This window comes from Ranitomeya variabilis, chromosome 5 (genome assembly GCF_051348905.1).
Source record: "Ranitomeya variabilis isolate aRanVar5 chromosome 5, aRanVar5.hap1, whole genome shotgun sequence".
Lineage (NCBI taxonomy): Eukaryota > Metazoa > Chordata > Amphibia > Anura > Dendrobatidae > Ranitomeya > Ranitomeya variabilis.
The window spans coordinates 533945706-533962989 of NC_135236.1; positions in this window are offsets into that span (position 1 = coordinate 533945706).

The following is a 17284-nucleotide window of genomic DNA, read 5'->3' on the forward strand; positions in this document are numbered from 1 at the left end:
TTTATGTGATTTACTATTCACCATGTGCTGACATTATTTATGACATCCACCCTTCAGGTATTGCGGGCTGTGCAGCGGTGTCATTTCTTGTGCTGTCTTTCGGCGTATCCCTCAGTTTTCTGTGACATCTGACACGCTGTTCTTTTTAGCTGTTTTTTGCCTGCTCACTGATGTCCTTCTTTGTATGACTTATATGTATATTTATATTTAGTATTTGCAATAAAAATTATGCTTATTTTGACCCCCGTCTGGTATGGATTTTGTGGATATTTTTACCACTGATATTTTTTCATTTTTTCAGTTACATTAGCTATCCATTACTGTATTGAGCTGTTTTCTGGTTCTTTTTCTTTCGGTGTATATGTGTTGGCTGACGGGGGTTTGCCCTTTGGTAGCCCTTAGGGTCTTTTTTTAGGTTTATTCATTTGTAAAACAGCCTGCTGATGCTTACCACTAGCTGTTCCATAATGGGACACCTCGTGTGCGACACTGGCAGCTGCAGATGGAGTGGTCATGCGACTGCGCTCTGTGGACGAGCTTTTGCTTCTGGAGAAGGAGGAGGAGGAGGAGGGGTGGCGAACGTCTACAGCCAACTGTTTCCTAGATTGTGGGCTAGGCAGAAATGTACCACTATGGCTGTCCCCTGTGGACCCTGCATCCACCATATTAACCCAGTGCACCGTGATGGACACGTAACATCCCTGGCGATGCCTACTGGTCCATGCATCTGTTGTGAGGTGCACCTTTCCACTGACTGATTGCCTCAGTGCATGGACATTGCGGTCTTTGACATGCTGGTGGAGGGCTGGGATGGCTTTTCTCGCAAAGAAGTGCCGACTGGGTAAGTCATAGCGTGGTACTGCATAGGCCATCAGATCTTTGAAAGCTTTGCTTTCAACCAACTGGTAGGGCATCATCTCTAACGAGATTAGTATAGCAATGTGGGCATTCAAACCCTGTGTACGTGGATGAGAGGATGAGTACTTTCTTTTCCTAACGAGGGTCTCTTGTAGGGTGAGCTGGACTGGAGAGCTGCATATGGTGGAACTAGCGGTGGTGGTGGACATGGCGGATTAAGAGAGGGTTGGTGATGGTATTCTTGATGTTTGCCTACATAGTGTTTCCTACCAATAACTTTGTGATTCCCTGACTGCTTTGGCTGTTATGGTCTGGTGATTAAGGAGCGACATGCGACTAGCTCTGAGCAGGTGGTAACTATACCGACCGCAGTTCCTAATCTTAACACAGACACCAGCAGTAGCCGTGGGATGTTCCTGTCACTCCCTGGACACCTCGTCACAGCCGGAGAACTAGCTACCCCTAAAGGGAGAAACAGGAAAGCTATCTTGCCTCAGAGAAAATCCCCAAAGGATAGGACAGCCCCCCACAAATAATGACTGTGAGAGGAGAAGGAAATGACATACGTAGTATGAAACAAGATGTAGCAAAGGAGGCCACTACTAGCTAGACAGAATTAGTACAGAACAGAAAACTGTGCGGTCAGTAATAAAAACTAGAAAAAGTCCACCGCAGAGAAATGCAAAAATCTCCACACCTGACTAAAGGTGTGGATGGCAAACTCTGCTGCCCAGAGCTTCCAGCTTAGCTAAATAGATCCATACTGATAAGCTGGACAAATGAGCAAAACATAGAAAATGCCAAACAACAAAGTCCACAACAAGTGAACTGCAAAAAGACAAGCAAGGACTTAGCTTTGCTGAAATGGTCAGAGTGGCAGGGAAATCCTCAGAGAGCCATGACTCCAAGCTCAACAATTGACAACTGGCATTGAATTAGGGATAAGGCCAGACTAATATAGCCGAGCCAGAAAGACGATCAGTGAGAACAGCTGCTGATGCTAAATCCAAGGAGCAGCCATACCACTCAAAACCACAGGAGGGAGCCCAAGAGCAGAATTCACAAAAATGCTACTTATAACCACCGGAGGGAGCACAAGAGCGGAATTCACAACAATACCCCCCCCTTGAGGAGGGGTCACCAAACCCTCACCAGAGCCCCCAGGCCGATCAGGACGAGCCAAATGGAAAGCACGAACCAAATCGGCGGCATGGACATCGGAGGCAACCACCCAAGAATTATCCTCCTGGCCATAACCCTTCCACTTGACAAGATACTGAAGCCTCCGCCTCGAAAAATGAGAATCCAAAATTTTCTCAACCACATATTCCAACTCCACCTCAACCAACACCGGGGCAGGAGGATCAACAGATGGAACAACGGGTACCACATATCTCCGCAACAAAGATCTATGGAAAACATTGTGGATGGCAAAAGAGGCTGGAAGGGCCAAACGAAAAGACACTGGATTGATAATCTCAGAAATCTTATAAGGACCAATAAACCGAGGCTTGAACTTAGGGGAAGAAACCTTCATAGGAACATGATGAGAGGATAACCAGACCAAATCCCCCACATGAAGCCGAGGACCAACACACCGACGGCGGTTAGCAAAACGCTGAGCCTTTTCCTGGGACAATGTCAAATTGTCTACCACATGAGTCCAAATCTGCTGCAACCTGTCCATCACAGAATCCACACCAGGACAATCAGAAGGCTAAACCTGCCCTGAAGAAAAACGAGGATGGAAACCAAAATTACAAAAGAAAGGCAAAACCAAAGTAGCCAAACTGGCCCGATTATTAAGGGCAAACTCGGCCAACGGCAAGAAACCCACCCAATCATCCTGATCAGCAGACACAAAGCATCTCAAATAGGTTTCCAAGGTTTGATTAGTTCGCTCAGTTTGGCCATTTGTCTGAGGATGGAACGCCGAAGAAAAAGACAAATTAATGCCCATCTTAGCACAAAAGGCCCGCCAAAACCTGGAAACAAACTGGGCACCTCTGTCAGACACAATATTCTCTGGAATGCCATGCAAACGAACCACATGCTGAAAAAATAATGGAACCAAATCAGAGGAGGAAGGCAATTTAGGCAAAGGTACCAAATGGACCATTTTAGAGAACCGGTCACAAACCACCCAGATAACAGACATCCTCTGGGACACAGGAAGATCCGAAATAAAATCCATGGAAATATGCGTCCAAGGCCTCTCCGGGACAGGCAAAGGCAAAAGCAACCCACTAGCGCGGGAACAGCAAGGCTTAGCCCAGTCACAAGTCCCACAGGACTGCACAAAAGAACGCACATCCCGCGACAAGGAAGGCCACCAAAAGGACCTAGCAACCAAATCTCTGGTACCAAAAATCCCAGGATGACCGGCCAATACAGAACAATGGACCTCACAAATTACCTTACTTGTCCATCTATCAGGAACAAACAGCTTTCCCACAGGACAGCGGTCAGGTTTATCAGCCTGAAATTCCTGAAGCGCCCGCCGCAAATCAGGGGAGATGGCAGACAGAATCACCCCTTCCCTAAGAATGCCAACCGGCTCAAGGACTCCAGGAGAATCAGGCAAAAAACTCCTAGAGAGGGCATCCGCCTTAACATTCTTAGATCCTGGAAGATATGAGACCACAAAATCAAAACGGGAGAAAAACAGGGACCACCGAGCCTGTCTAGGGTTCAGCCGCTTGGCCGACTCAAGGTAAATCAGATTCTTATGATCGGTCAAGACCACAACGCGGTGCTTAGCTCCCTCAAGCCAATGTCGCCATTCCTCAAATGCCCACTTCATAGCCAACAACTCCCGATTGCCGACATCATAATTGCGTTCCGCAGGCGAAAACTTTCGGGAAAAGAAGGCACATGGCTTCATCAAGGAACCATCAGAATTCCTCTGTGACAAAACGGCCCCTGCCCCAATCTCAGAAGCGTCAACCTCAACCTGAAAAGGAAGAGAAACATCCGGCTGACGCAAGACAGGGGCAGAAGTAAATCGGTGTTTAAGCTCCTGAAAGGCCTCAACAGCCTCAGAGGACCAATTAGTCACATCAGCGCCTTTCTTCGTCAAATCGGTCAGGGGTTTAACCACACTAGAGAAGTTGGCAATGAAACGGCGATAAAAATTAGCAAAGCCCAAAAATTTCTGAAGGCTCTTCACAGATGTGGGTTGAATCCAGTCATGAATGGCTTGGACCTTAACAGGATCCATTTCTATAGACGAAGGAGAAAAAATAAACAAAAAAAGAGACCTTCTGAACTCCAAATAGGCACTTAGACCCCTTCACAAATAGAGCATTATCACGAAGGATCTGGAACACCATCCTGACCTGCTTCACATGAGACTCCCAATCATTGGAAAAAATCAAAATATCATCCAAATACACAATCAAGAATTTGTCAAGATAATTGCGGAAAATATCATGCATAAAGGACTGAAATACAGAAGGAGCATTAGAAAGCCCGAAAGGCATCACCAGGTATTCAAAATGGCCGTCGGGCGTATTAAATGCAGTTTTCCATTCGTCACCCTGTTTAATACGAACAAGATTATATGCCCCTCGAAGGTCAATCTTGGTAAACCAACTAGCCCCCTTAATCCGAGCAAACAAATCAGAGAGCAAAGGTAAAGGGTATTGGTATTTGACCGTGATCTTATTAAGAAGACGATAATCAATATAGGGTCTCAAGGAGCCATCCTTCTTGGCAACAAAAAAGAATCCCGCTGTTATGATCCCAATGGCAGAGGATCTCTGATATTCCGGCAAGATAGCAAAAATATAAATACTGCTCTAGGTAGGTGGAAACTGGGCTAACTGCATACCTGATCCTGACACAAACAACTAAAAGTAGCCGGAGAACGTGCCTACGTTGGTTCTAGACGTCTCGAGCCAGCCGGAGAACTGACTACCCCTAGAGGGAAAAAATAAGACCTCGCTTGCCTCCAGAGAAATTGAACCCCAAAGATATAGAAAGCCCCCAACAAATAATAACGGTGAGGCAAGAGGAAAACACAAACGTAGAGATGAACTAGATTCAGCAAAGTGAGGCCCAATAGTCTAGATAGCAGAAAATAGATAGTGGACTATGCGGTTAGCAGAAAACCCTACAAAACATCCACGTTGAACATTCAAGAACCCCCACACCGACTGACGGTGTGGAGGGAGAATATCAGCCCCCTAGAGCTTCCAGCGAGTCAAAAATCAAATGTAAAGCAAGCTGGACAAAAACACTGAATAATGCAAACGATCCAAATTGTACAAAACAGACTTAGCTTTTCTTGCATGAGGCAGACTGAAAGGAATCCGGAGGAGACCAAATAGGTCTGGATACAACAATGCCAGGCAAGAGACTGAGTCCAGAGGAGACTCAAATAGGAAACACCCGCTGCTTAACGACACAGCTGGAGCTCAGGCCTGCAACAAGACATACCTAACACAATACCGTTATTGACCACCAGAGGGAGCCCAGAAACACAGTTCACAACAGTACCCCCCCTTGAGGAGGGGTCACCGAACCCTCACCAAGACCCCCAGGGCGATCAGGATGAGCAGTGTGAAAGGCATGAACCAAATCAGCCGCATGAACATCAGAGGCGACAACCCAGGAATTATCCTCCTGACCATAGCCTTTCCACTTAACTAAATACTGGAGTTTCCGTCTAGAGATACGAGAATCCAGAATCTTCTCCACCACGTACTCCAACTCGCCCTCAACCAAAACCGGGGCAGGAGGCTCAACAGCAGGAACCATAGGCACCACGTACCGCCGCAACAAGGACCTATGGAACACATTATGAATAGCAAAAGAAGCTGGAAGGTCCAAGCGAAAAGACACCGGGTTAAGGATTTCCAAAATCTTATAAGGACCGATAAAGCGAGGCTTGAACTTAGGAGAGGAGACTTTCAAAGGAACATGCCGAGAAGACTACCAAACCAAATCCCTAACACGAAGTCGGGGACCCACACCGCGGCAGCGGTTGGCAAAACACTGGGGCTTGTCTTGTGACAATTTCAAATTGTCCACCACATGTTTCCAAATCCGCTGAAACCTATCCACCACAGAATCAACCCCAGGACAGTCAGAAGGTTCAACCTGACCCGAGGAGAAACGAGGATGAAAACCAGAGTTGCAGAAAAAGGGTGAAACCAACTAGCCCGATTATTAAGGGCAAACTCGGCCAGTGGCAAAAAGGTAACCCAGTCGTCCTGATCAGCAGAAACAAAACATCTCAAATAAGTCTCTAACGTCTGATTAGTTCGCTCGGTCTGGCCATTAGTCTGAGGATGAAAAGCCGATGAAAAAGACAAATCAATACCCATCTTAGCACAAAAGGATCGCCAGAATCTGGACACAAACTGGGATCCTCTGTCAGATACAATATTCTCAGGGATGCCATGCAAACGAACCACATTCTGAAAGAACAAAGGAACCAAATCAGAGGAGGAAGGCAACTTAGGCAAGGGCACAAAATGGACCATTTTAGAAAAACGATCGCACACCACCCAGATGACAGACATCTTCCGAGACACCGGAAGATCCGAAATGAAATCCATGGAAATGTGCGTCCAAGGCCTCTTTGGGATAGGCAAGGGCAAAAGCAAGCCGCTGGCACGAGAACAGCAAGGCTTAGCCCGAGCACAAATCCCACAGGACTGCACAAAAGAACGCACATCCCGCGACAAGGAAGGCCACCAAAAGGACCTGGCCACCAAATCTCTGGTACCGAAAATCCCAGGATGTCCCGCCAACACCGAAGAATGAACCTCAGAAATAACTCTGTTGGTCCATCCATCAGGGACAAACAATCTCTCTGGTGGACAACTATCAGGCCTATCAGCCTGAAATTTTTGCAGCCCTCGTTGCAAATCTGGGGAAATGGCAGACAAAATTACTCCCTCTCTGAGAATACCAGCCGGCTCAGAGACTCCCGGAGAATCAGGCACAAAACTCCTAGAAAGTGCATCAGCCTTCACGTTCTTCGAACCAGGCAGGTACGAGACCACAAAGTCAAAACGGGAAAAAAACAACGACCAACGGGCCTGTCTAGGATCCAGGCGCTTGGCAGACTCGAGGTAAATCAGATTTTTATGATCAGTCAAGACCACCACACGATGTCTAGCTCCCTCGAGCCAATGTCGCCACTCCTCAAATGCCCACTTCATGGCCAACAACTCCCGATTACCAACATCGTAGTTCCGCTCAGCAGGCGAAAATTTCCTTGAAAAGAAGGCGTATGGCTTCATCACGGAGCCATCAGAACTTTTTTGCGACAAAACAGCCCCTGCACCAATTTCAGAAGCATCAACTTCATCCTGGAAGGGAAGAGAGACATCCGGCTGGCACAAGACTGGTGCTGAAGTAAACCGATGCTTCAGCTCCCGAAAGGCCTCCACGGCCGCAGGAGACCAATTAGCAACATCAGAACCCTTCTTGGTCATATCCGTCAAAGGTTTAACCACGCTGGAGAAATTAGCGATAAAACGATGGTAAAAATTAGCAAAGCCCAAGAACTTCTGCAGGCTCTTAACAGACGTGGGCTGAGTCCAGTCATGAATGGCACGGACCTTAACTGGGTCCATCTCCACAGTAGAAGGGGAAAAAATAAAACCCAAAAAAGAAACCTTCTGTACCCCAAAGATACATTTTGAGCCCTTCACAAATAGAGCATTCTCCCGCAAAACCTGAAACACCATCCTGACCTGGTTCACATGGGACTCCCAATCATCAGAAAAAACCAAAATATCATCCAGATAAATAATCATAAATTTATCCAGATATTTCCGGAAGATGTCACGCATGAAGGACTGAAACACAGAAGGAGCATTATATAATCCGAAATGCCGTTTTACATTCATCTCCCTGCTTTATGCGCACAAGGTTATACGCACCACGAAGATCTATCTTGGTGAACCAACTGGATCCCTTAATCCGAGCAAACAAATCAGACAACAATGGCAAAGGATACTGAAACTTAACAGTGATCTTATTCAGAAGACGATAATCAATACAAGGTCTCAGAGACCCGTCTTTCTTGCCCACAAAAAAGAATCCTGCACCAAGAGGGGACGAGGATGGGCGAATATTTCCCTTCTCCAAAGACTCCTTTATATAACTCCGCATCGCGGCATGCTCTGGCACAGATAAATTAAAGAGTCGTCCCTTAGGAAACTTACTACCAGGAATCAAATCTATAGCACAATCACAGTCCCTATGAGGAGGAAGGGCACTGGACCTGGCCTCATTATCACATCTTTAATGGCTTCAGAAAGACCATTTCTGAAATTTGCGGCCAGTGCACACTCATTCCATTGAGTAAGCACGGACCATTTCCGAAATTTTTTGCAATATACCTCAGCTTCGTCCTGACCCTGAGAGATAACCAGCAACATTTTTTCAGCCTGATTTTCAAGATTAGGCTCCTCATAAAGCAAACCAAGTGCCAGAAAAAACGCATCAACATTCACCAATGCAGGATCTCCTGGCACCAGAGAGAAGGCCCAATCCTGAGGGTCGCCGCGCAAGAAGGAAATAACAATCTTAACTTGCTGAGCGGAATCACCAGAGGAACGAGGTTTCAGAGACAGAAACAATTTACAATTATTCCTAAAATTCAGGAATTTAGATCTATCTCCAAAAAACGGCTCAGGAATAGGTATTTTTGGTTCAGACATAGGGCTATGGATAACAAAATCCTGAATGCTTTGCACCCTAGCAGCAAGCTGATCCACACTAGAAGTCAGAGTCTGGACATTCATATCTGCAGCAGAGTTTCAGCCACTCAGAGAAAAAGGGGATGGAAGAAGCTAGGCAAACTGCAGCAAAAAAAACAAACAAAAAAACTCAGAACTTCTTTTTAATCCCGCTTCTGCGATGCATTAAACATTTTCTTTTGGCCTGGCATTCTGTTATGATCCCAATGGCAGAGGATCTCTGATATTCCGGCAAGATAGCAAAAATATAAATACTGCTCTAGGGAGGTGGAAACTGGGCTAACCGCATACCTGATCCTGACACAAACAACTAAAAGTAGCCGGTGAACGTGCCTACGTTGGTTCTAGACGTCTCGAGACAGCCGGAGAAGTGACTACCCCTAGAGGGAAAAAATAAGACCTCGCTTGCCTCCAGAGAAATTGAACCCCAAAGATATAGAAAGCCCCCAAAAAATAATAACGGTGAGGCAAGAGGAAAACACAAACGTAGAGATGAACTAGATTCAGCAAAGTGAGGCCCAATAGTCTAGATAGCAGAAAATAGATAGTGGACTATAAGGTAAGCAGAAAACCCTACAAAACATCCACGCTGAACATTCAAGAACCCCCACACCGACTGACGGTGTGGAGGGAGAATATCAGCCCCCTAGAGCTTCCAGCGAGTCAAAAATCAAATGTAAAGCAAGCTGGACAAAAACACTGAATAATGCAAACGATCCAAATTGTACAAATCAGACTTAGCTTTTCTTGCATGAGGCAGACTGAAAGGAATCCGGAGGAGACCAAATAGGTCTGGATACAACGATGCCAGGCAAGAGACTGAGTCCAGAGGAGACTCAAATAGGAAACACCCGCTGCTTAACGACACAGCTGGAGCTCAGGCCTGCAACAAGACATACCTAACACAATACCGTTAGTGACCACCAGAGGGAGCCCAGAAACACAGTTCACAACACCCGCTCCCAATGGTGACGAAGACGGCCGAATATGCCCCTTCTCTAAAGACTCCTTTACATAGCTCTGCATGGCTGCATGCTCTGGCACAGACAGATTGAAAAGTCGGCCCTTAGGGAACTTACAGCCAGGAATCAAGTCAATAGCACAATCACAGTCCCTATGTGGAGGAAGGGAACTGGACTTGGGCTCATCAAATACATCCTGGAAATCTGACAAAAATTCAGGAACATCAGAAGAGGGGGAAGAGGAAATTGACATTAAAGGAACGTCACTATGTACCCCTTGACAACCCCAACTAGTCACAGACATTGATTTCCCATTGGAAAACCCAGTACAACAACATCATGTAAATTATGCAACACCAGAAAACAACAATCTTCCTGATGTGCTGGAGCCATGCACATAGTCAGCTGAGTCCAATACTGAGGTTTATTCTTGGCCAACGGTGCAGCATCAATACCCCTTAAGGGTATGGGACTCTGCAAAGGCTGCAAAGAAAAACCACAGCGCATGGCGAATTCTAAGTCCATTAAGTTCAGGGCAGCGCCCAAATCCACAAATGCCATGACAGAAAAAGATGACAATGAGCAAATCAGGGTCACAGACAGGAGAAACTTAGGCTGTACAGTACTAATGGTAACAGATCTAGCGACCCTCTTAATACGCTTAGGGCAATCAGAGATAGCATGAGCAGAATCCCCACAGTAAAAACACAGCCCATTCTGACATCTGTATCCCCTCTGTTCCGCTCTAGTCAAAATCCTATCACATTGCATAGGCTCAGGACTCTGCTCAGAAAACGCTGCCATATGGTGCACCACTTTGCGTTCGCACAGGCGCCGATCAATCTGAATGGCCAGAGACATAGACTCGCTCAAACCAACAGGCGTGGGGAACCCCACCATAACATCCTTAAGGGCTTCAGAAAGACCCTTTCTGAAAATTGCTGCCAGAGCATCCTCATTCCATTTAGTGAGCACAGTCCATTTTCTAAATTTCTGGCAGTATAATTCTGCCGCTTCCTGACCCTGACACAGGGCCAACAGTGTTTTCTCAGCATGCTCTACAGAGTTAGGTTCGTCATACAATAATCCAAGCGATTGAAAAAATGCATCTACATTAAGCAATGCCGGATCCCCTGACTCAAGGGAGAATGCCCAGTCCTGAGGGTCACCACGCAGCAGAGAAATAACTATTTTTACTTGCTGAATGGGGTCACCAGAGGAACGGGGTTTCAGAGCAAAAAACAATTTGCAGTTATTTTTAAAGTTCAAAAACTTAGTTCTATCCCCGTAAAACAAATCCGGAGTAGGAATTCTAGGCTCTAAGGCCGGAGTCTGAACAACATAATCTTGAATACTCTGTACTCTTGCAGCAAAGCTGATCCACACGAGAAAACAACCCCTGAACATCCATGCCCGCATCCAAATCCTGAATCACCCAGAGATTAAGAGGAAGGAAAAAGACAAAACAGACTAAAGAAAAAAAAAAAAAAGGCTCAGAACTCTTTTTCTTTTCCTTCTTTTGAGATGCATTCAGCTCATTTTTGGCCAGTTGTACTGTTATGGTCTGGTGATTAAGGAGCGACATGCGACTAGCTCTGAGCAGGTGGTAACTATACCGACCGCAGTTCCTAATCTTAACACTTAATTAGGATTACCCTATTGGTCTCACCTTGTGTTATATGGCATAGCACTGTAACTCGGTACTCTGGGCTGTCAGTGCTTGCGTGGTCAGCCAGGCTATTCTTTATGTGATTTACTATTCACCATGTGCTGACATTATTTATGACATCCACCCTTCAGGTATTGCGGGCTGTGCAGCGGTGTCATTTCTTGTGCTGTCTTTCGGCGTATCCCTCAGTTTTCTGTGACATCTGATACGCTGTTCTTTTTAGCTGTTTTTTGCCTGCTCACTGATGTCCTTCTTTGTATGACTTATATGTATATTTATATTTAGTATTTGCAATAAAAATTATGCTTATTTTGACCCCCGTCTGGTATGGATTTTGTGGATATTTTTACCACTGATATTTTTTCATTTTTTCAGTTACATTAGCTATCCATTACTGTATTGAGCTGTTTTCTGGTTCTTTTTCTTTTGGTGTATATGTGTTGGCTGACGGGGGTTTGCCCTTTGGTAGCCCTTAGGGTCTTTTTTTAGGTTTATTCATTTGTAAAACAGCCTGCTGACACTTACAACTAGCTGTTCAATAATGGGACACCTCGTGTGCGACACTGGCAGCTGCGGATGGAGTGGTCATGCGACTGCGCTCTGTGGATGAGCTTTCGCTTCTGGAGAAGGAGGAGGAGGGGTGGCGAACATCTACAGCCAACTGTTTCCTAGATTGTGGGCTAGGCAGAAATGTACCACTATGGCTGTCCCCTGTGGACCCTGCATCCACCATATTAACCCAGTGCACCGTGATGGACACGTAACATCCCTGGCGATGCCTACTGGTCCATGCATTGTTGTGAGGTGCACCTTTCCACTGACTGATTGCCTCAGTGCATGGACATTGCGGTCTTTGACATGCTGGTGGAGGGCTGGGATGGCTTTTCTCGCAAAGAAGTGCCGACTGGGTAAGTCATAGCGTGGTACTGCATAGGCCATCAGATCTTTGAAAGCTTTGCTTTCAACCAACTGGTAGGGCATCATCTCTAACGAGATTAGTATAGCAATGTGGGCATTCAAACCCTGTGTACGCGGATGAGAGGATGAGTACTTTCTTTTCCTAACGAGGGTCTCTTGTAGGGTGAGCTGGACTGGAGAGCTGCATATGGAGGAACTAGCGGTGGTGGTGGTGGTGGACACGGCGGATTAAGAGAGGATTGGTGATGGTATTCTTGATGTTTGCCTACATAGTGTTTCCTACCAATAACTTTGTGATTCCCTGACTGCTTTGGCTGTTATGGTCTGGTGATTAACCCCTTCATGACCCAGCCTATTTTGACCTTAATGACCTGGCCGTTTTTTGCAATTCTGACCAGTGTCCCTTTATGAGGTAATAACTCGGGAATGCTTCAACGGATCCTAACGGTTCTGAGATTGTTTTTTCGTGACATATTGGGCTTCATGTTAGTGGTAAATTTAGGTCAATAATTTTTGCGTTTATTTGTGAAACAAATTGAAATTTGGCTAAAATTTTGAAAATTTTGCAATTTTAAAATTTTGAATTTTTATTCTGTTAAACCAAAGAGTTATGTGACACAAAATAGTTAATAAATAACATTTCCCACATGTCTACTTTACATCAGCACAATTTTGGAAACAACATTTTTTATTGCTAGGAAGTTATAAGGGTTAAACTTTGACCAGCAATTTCTCATTTTTACAACGAAATTTACAAAACCATTTTTTTTAGGGACCACCTCACATTTGAAGTCAGTTTGAGGGGTCTGTATGGCTGAAAATACCCAAAAGTGACACCATTCTAAAACCTGCACCCCTCAAGGTGCTCAAAACCACATTCAAGAAGTTTATTAACCCTTCAGGTACTTCACAGCAGCAGAAGCAACATGGAAGGAAAAAATGAACATTTAACTTTTTAGTCACAAAAATGATGTTTTAGCAACAATTTTTTTATTTTCCCAAAGGTAAAAAGAGAAACTGGACCCCAAACGTTATTGTACAATTTGTCCTCAGTACGCCGATACCTCATATGTGGGGGAAACCACTGTCTGGGCGCACGACAGGGCTCGGAAGGCAAGGAGCGCCATTTAACTTTTTGAATGAAAAATTGGCTCCAATATTTAGCGGACACCATGTCGCGATTGGAGAGCCTCTGTGTGCCTTAACATTGGAGCTTCCCCACAAGTGACCCCATTTTGGAAACTAGACCCCCCAAGGAGCTTATCTAGATGCATAGTGAGCTCTTTTAACCCCCAGGTGCTTCACAAATTGATCCGTAAAAATGAAAAAGTACTTTTTTTCACAAACAAATTCTTTTAGCCTCAATTTTTTCATTTTCACATGGGCAACAGGATAAAATGGATCCTAAAATGTGTTGGGCAATTTCTCCTGAGTACACCGATACCTCATATGTGGTCACAAACCACTGTTTGTGCACACGGCAAGGCTCAGAAGGGAAGGAGCGCCATTTGACTTTTTGAGTAAAAAATTAGCTCCAATTGTTAGCGGACACCATGCCTTGCTTAGAGAGCCCCTGTGGGCCTAAACATTGGAGCTCCCCCACAAGTGACCTCATTTTGGAAACTAGACCCCCCAAGGAACTTATCTAGATGCATAGTGAGCACTTTGAACCCCCCGGTGCTTCACAAATTGATCTGTAATTATGAAAAAGTACTTTTTTTCCACAAAAATTTTATTTTAGCCTCAATTTTTTTAATTTTTACAATGGCAACAGGATAAAATAGATCCTAAAATGTGTTGGGCAATTTCTCCTGAGTACACCGATACCTCATATGTGGGGGTAAACCACTGTTTGGGCGCACGGCAAGGCTCGGAAGGGAAGCAGCACCATTTGACTTTTTGAGTGAAAAATGAGCTCCAATTGTCAGCGGACACCATGTCACGCTTAGAGAGCCCCTGTGGGCCTAAACATTGGAGCTCCCCCACAAGTGACCCCATTTTGGAAACTAGACCCCCCAAGGAACTTATCTAGATGCATAGTGAGCACTTTGAACCCCCCGGTGCTTCACAAATTGATCCGTAATTATGAAAAAGTACTTTTTTTCCACAAAAATTTTATTTTAGCTTCAATTTTTTTAATTTTTACATGGACAGCAAGATAAAATGGATCCTAAAATTTGTTGGGCAATTTCCTCCGAGTATACCGATACCTCGCATGTGGGGGTGAACCACTGTTTGGGCGCACGGCAAGGCTCGGAAGTGAAGCAGCGCCATTTGACTTTTTGAATGGAAAATTAGCTCCAATCATTAGCGGACACCTTGCATATTGAAAGTATGTAGTATATGTCAGGTTGGTATGTGGTTTAGTGTACGTCAGGATGGTGTGTGTTGTGTAGTATACACCACACACACACACCAACCTGACATACACTATACCACACACCAACCTGACACTACGTCAGGTTGGTGTGTGTGGTGTAGTGTACGTCAGGTTGGTGCCACACACACCAACCTGACGTACACTATACCACACACCAACCTGACATACACAACGCCACACACACCAACCTGACATGCTACGTCAGGCTGGTGTGTGTGGTGTAGTGTACGTCAGGTTGTTGTGTGGTGTAGTGTACGTCATGTGTGGTGTAGTATACACCCCACACACCAACCTGACATACACAACGCCACACACACACCAACCTGACACGCTACGTCAGGCTGGTGTGTGTGGTGTAGTGTACGTCAGGTTGTTGTGTGGTGTAGTGTACGTCATGTGTGGTGTAGTATACACCCCACACACCAACCTGACGTACACAACACCACACACACCAACCTGACACGCTACGTCAGGCTGGTGTGTGTGGTGTAGTGTACGTCAGGTTGTTGTGTGGTGTAGTATACATCATGTGTGGTGTAGTATACACCCCACTCACCAACCTGACGTACACAACGCCACACACACCAACCTGACACGCTACATCAGGCTGGTGTGTGTGGTGTAGTGTACGTCAGGTTGGTGTCGTATAGTGTACGTCAGGTTGGTGTGTGTGTGGTGTATACTACACCACACACACCAACCTGACGTACACTACACCAAACATCAACCTGACATACACTACACCACAGACACCAACCTGACGTAGTGTGTCAGGTTGGTGTGTGTGGCGTAGTGTACGTCACGTTGGTGTGTGGTGTGGTATAGTGTACGTCAGGTTGGTGTGTGTGGTGTTGTGTATGTCAGCCTGGTGTGGGTGAGTCCATGTCAGGATGTGTTTAGTCAATGGACGTGTGATGAATTCTGAAGCATTCATTCAAACACAGTCCAGGTTTGTCAGGACACGTTTCACATTGGAAACGAGTTGTTTTTCTTGTCCTCCTTTTATAGCACACTCGGCACCTTTTTCTTATCCCCTCTCTGGGAAAATGTTGCCCTGGTACAATAGGGAAGCTTGAGTTCCAGAGGTGCTGGGGCACGCTCCTTCCTCGCCTCCAAACATCAGGGCCTTTATCACCGCCTCCTGGAACTGAAGGAAGGTGTTGTTGGTCTGGCCTGCACATCGTGATAGCACGTATGCGTTATACAGTGCCATTTGTACGATGTGCACAGCCAGTTTTTTATACCACACCTTTGTCTTCCTCATGGCACTATAGGGCTGGAGGACTTGATCAGAAAGATCAACTCCCCCCATGTGTTTGTTGTACCCCAGGGCACAGTCCGGTTTTTGGACCTGTACTGGGGTACCTCGAACGGTGGTGGCCGTGGTGCCAGGACCATGGATTGTGGTCAAGAAAAAGATGTCCCTTTTGTCTCTGAACTTGACCACAAGCATGTTGCCGCTACATTGGCCCGGCTCTCACCCTTTGGGAGAACCTGCTCAATTAGTGACAAAGGAAAGAAAGTTCTGAGTCATTTTTTTTTCCTTTGTAGCTTGTTTTGTCTTTTTTTTCCCCTTAATCTCTGGGTGGTTCAGGATTTCGGTGCTGATATGGAGGTTCAGGGTCTGTCCTTGCGCATGGATCAGCTCGCTGCAAGGGTACAGAGTATCCAAGATTATGTTGTCCAGACTCCGGTATTAGAGCCTAGAATTCCTATTCCTGATTTATTTTCTGGGGATAGGTCTTAATTTTTGAACTTTAAAAATAATTGCAGATTGTTTTTTGCTCTGAGACCCCGTTCCTCTGGTGACCCCATTCAGCAGGTGAAGATTGTTATTTCTTTGCTGCGTGGCGACCCGCAGGACTGGGCATTCTCCCTTGAGCCAGGAAATCCTGCATTGCTCAATATTGATGCATTTTTTCAAGCGCTCGGATTGCTGTATGACGAGCCTAATTCTGTGGATCAGGCAGAAAAAACTTTGCTGGCTCTGTGTCAGGGTCAGGAAGCAGCAGTATACTGCCAGAAATTTAGAAAGTGGTCTGTGCTCACAAAATGGAATGAGTATGCCCTGGCAGAGATTTTCAGAAAGGGTCTTTCTGAAGCCCTTAAAGATGATATGGTGGGGTTTCCCACGCCTGCTGGTCTGAATGAGTCAATGTCTTTGGCCATTCAGATTGATCGGCGCCTGCGCGATCGCAAGGTGGTGCACCATATGGCAGTGTCCTCTGAGCAGAGTCCTGAGCCTATGCAATGTGATAGGATTTTGACTAGAGCAGAAAGGCAGAAATTCAGACGTCAGAATGGCCTGTGTTTTTACTGTGGTGATTCTGCTCATGCTATTTCTGATTGCCCTAAGCGTACTAAGAGGGTCCCTAGATCTGTTACCATTAGTACTGTACAGCCTAAATTTCTCTTGTCTGTTACCCTGATTTGCTCATTGTCGTCCTTTTCTGTTATGGCATTTGTGGATTCTGGTGCTGCCCTGAACTTAATGGACTTAGAGTTTGCCAAGCGCTGTGGTTTTTCCTTGGAGCCTTTGCAGAGCCCTATTCCCTTAAGGGGGATTGATGCTACGCCATTGGCCAAGAATAAACCTCAGTACTGGACACAGTTAACCATGTACATGGCTCCAGCACATCAGGAAAATATTCGCTTTTTGGTGTTGCATAATTTGCATGATGTTGTTATGCTGGGTTTTCCATGGTTACAGGTACATAATCCAGTGCTGGATTGGAGATCTATGTCTGTAACTGGTTGGGGTTGTCAGGGGATACAT